The 2,500-nt window shown below is 40.6% G+C and overlaps 1 protein-coding gene across 3 annotated transcripts in view; it reads left to right on the top strand.

Annotated features, from left to right (window-relative positions):
* LOC125039682 (uncharacterized protein C18B11.02c-like) overlaps positions 1 to 2,500 on the top strand; it is a 592,850-nt gene that overhangs the window by 190,468 nt on the left and 399,882 nt on the right. The gene's annotated exons all lie outside the window — the stretch shown is intronic.

Raw genomic sequence — 2,500 nt, 5'->3', positions numbered from 1 at the left:
TCAGGCCTCATTACCATAAAAGAGGCCACGATGGATTACTGTTCTGCTGGGTCCGGCTCTGGCGAGGCGGGTCTGCCGCGGGCCGGTCGCTTGTTGTCGATGTCGTTTTTTGTGTTGTCGATGTCGTCGGTGTCGATGTTAACAATGTCGTTGATATTGTTGATGTCGTTATCGATGTTGTTATCGATGTCGCTCTCGTTATCGATGTCATTATCGTTGTTGTCGATGTCGATGTTGTTGATGTCGATGTTGCTTTCACTGTCGATGTCATGGTCGTTGTTGTCGATGTCATTGATATCGTTGTCGATGTCGTTGTTATCGCTGTTGTCGATGTCGATGTCGTTATCGATGTCAATGTCGTTGGAATTGTCGATGTCATTATTGTCGTTGTCGTTGTTCTTGTTGATGTTGTCGATGTCGATGTCATTTTCGATGTCATTGTCGTTGTTCTTGTCCATGTCGTAGTTGTCGATTTCGGTGTTGGTGATTGTTATTGCTATTGTCGGCTGTGTTGATGGTCGTAAGTTTTAGCTGATGGTGGTTATAGATTTTATTGCTGTTACTGTTGTTAAATCTTTTAAATGGTGTTATTGATAATGGTGAGGTTATTGTCATTGGCCCCTTTTGTACTGTTGTAAATAGTTGTACTGTTATTAGTGATAACCATTATTTGTTAAACACCATTCCCCAATCAGCGTGCGAAGGGGGTTTCTGCGTGACGGGTTTGCATTCCGGCGCAATCTAATTTCAAGATATCTGGTTTGAACGCTTTTGAAGCACGGCGTTCGTGTGGAAAATATTTCGATGGCAAAGGGAGAAGGAAGGGAAAAAAGAGAAGAGAGAAAGAGTGAGGAGTGAGAGGGAAAGAGAGGGAGAGAGAGGGAGAGAAAGAGATAGAGGGAGAAGGAGAGGAAGAGAGAGAAGGGGTGGGAAAGGGAAAAGGAACGGAAAATGGAAAGAGAGAGAGAGAGAGAGAGAGAAAGAGAGAGAGAGAGAGAGAGAGAGAGAGAGAGAGAGAGAGAGAGAGAGAGAGAGAGAGAGAGAGAGAAAGAAAAGGGGGGAGGGGGGAAGAGAGGTGGGATGAGGGAAATAATTAAATGAAGGAAACAGGTAAACAGAGAATACGAGAAATAGTAACAGATAAGGACTAGCAGTAGTGGTAATAATAGTGACAGTTATAGTAATGATAATGATTATCATCCTCATCAATGTTGCTATTAATGTTATTGCTAGTAGTAGTAGTATTGTTGTTGTTGTTATTGTTATTATTATCATTATCATCATGTTCTTCATTAAAATAATATAATAATAATATCATCATCATCATCATCATCATCATCATCATCATCATCATCATCATCATCATCATCATCATCATCATCATCATCATCATCATCATTGTTATTATTATCGTTATTATTATTATCATTATTATTATTGTCATTATTATCATCATGATTATTATTATTATTATTATTATTATTATTATTATTATTATAACTATAGTACTAATGATAATAATGAAAATGATGATGATAATTCTGATAATGATAATAAAACTATTATTATTATTGTTGTTGTGTTGTTGTTGTTGTTGTTGTTAATGATGATAATAATATTGATAATAGAAATATTAATGATAATAACTATAATAAGAATAATGATAATGATAAAATAGTAATAATAATGGTGATAATGATAGTAAATATAGTTAATAGTTAATATTAATGTTAATATTAATGATACTTATAAAGATAATGGTAGTAATAGTGATGACGATGACAATGATGATAATGGCAATTATAGTAATAATAATGATGACACTGTAAGGAGGAGGAGGAGGAGGAGGAGGAGGAGGAGGAGGAGGAGGAGGAGGAGGAGGAGGAGGAGGAGAAGAAGAAGAAGAAGAAGAAGAAGAAGAAGAAGAGGAAGAGGAAGAGGAGAAACAGGAACAGGAAGAAAGACGGACGGCTAGGAGGAAACGGGGAAGAGCCGTGGAAGGAGGGGCGGGTGGCACTGGTCTCGTGTGCCATGTGGTTTGGTCGTCAGGACGGAGGCCGCGGGAGTGCCAGACAGGCATTGTGTGATATTTTAGCCTTCTTCCTGTGTGCCATTGACTTCTCTCCGGTTGATTTTAGATAGGGTGGAATGAAATAAAGAATTTGGTAAATCGGTTTAATTTTATTAAGTATTATTATATGGATTATTTTTGTGGCAGACAGAAAGGTTCCTACAGAGACGAAGTTGCGAAAGGTAGCTTATATGGGGTCGCGGTGGTAGAGGAGGGTTGTGGGGCAGGGGGGGGGGTAAGGGCACCGCTCGCAGCTGACTCCGCTTCCGCTCAGGGTGGGCCGGACCGTGCCTCTCCCCCCACCCTCTTTACCCTAAACTCCACCCCTTTACCCTCTCCCCCCACCCCTTTACCCACTCCCCCCATCCCTTTACCCTCTCCCCCACCCCCCTTTACCCTCTACTCCTGTCCCTTCCCGCCTCCCTCACT

Source organism: Penaeus chinensis, chromosome 27 (assembly GCF_019202785.1).
Source record: "Penaeus chinensis breed Huanghai No. 1 chromosome 27, ASM1920278v2, whole genome shotgun sequence".
Taxonomy (NCBI): domain Eukaryota; kingdom Metazoa; phylum Arthropoda; class Malacostraca; order Decapoda; family Penaeidae; genus Penaeus; species Penaeus chinensis.
This window is presented reverse-complemented; position numbering and strand designations above follow the sequence as displayed.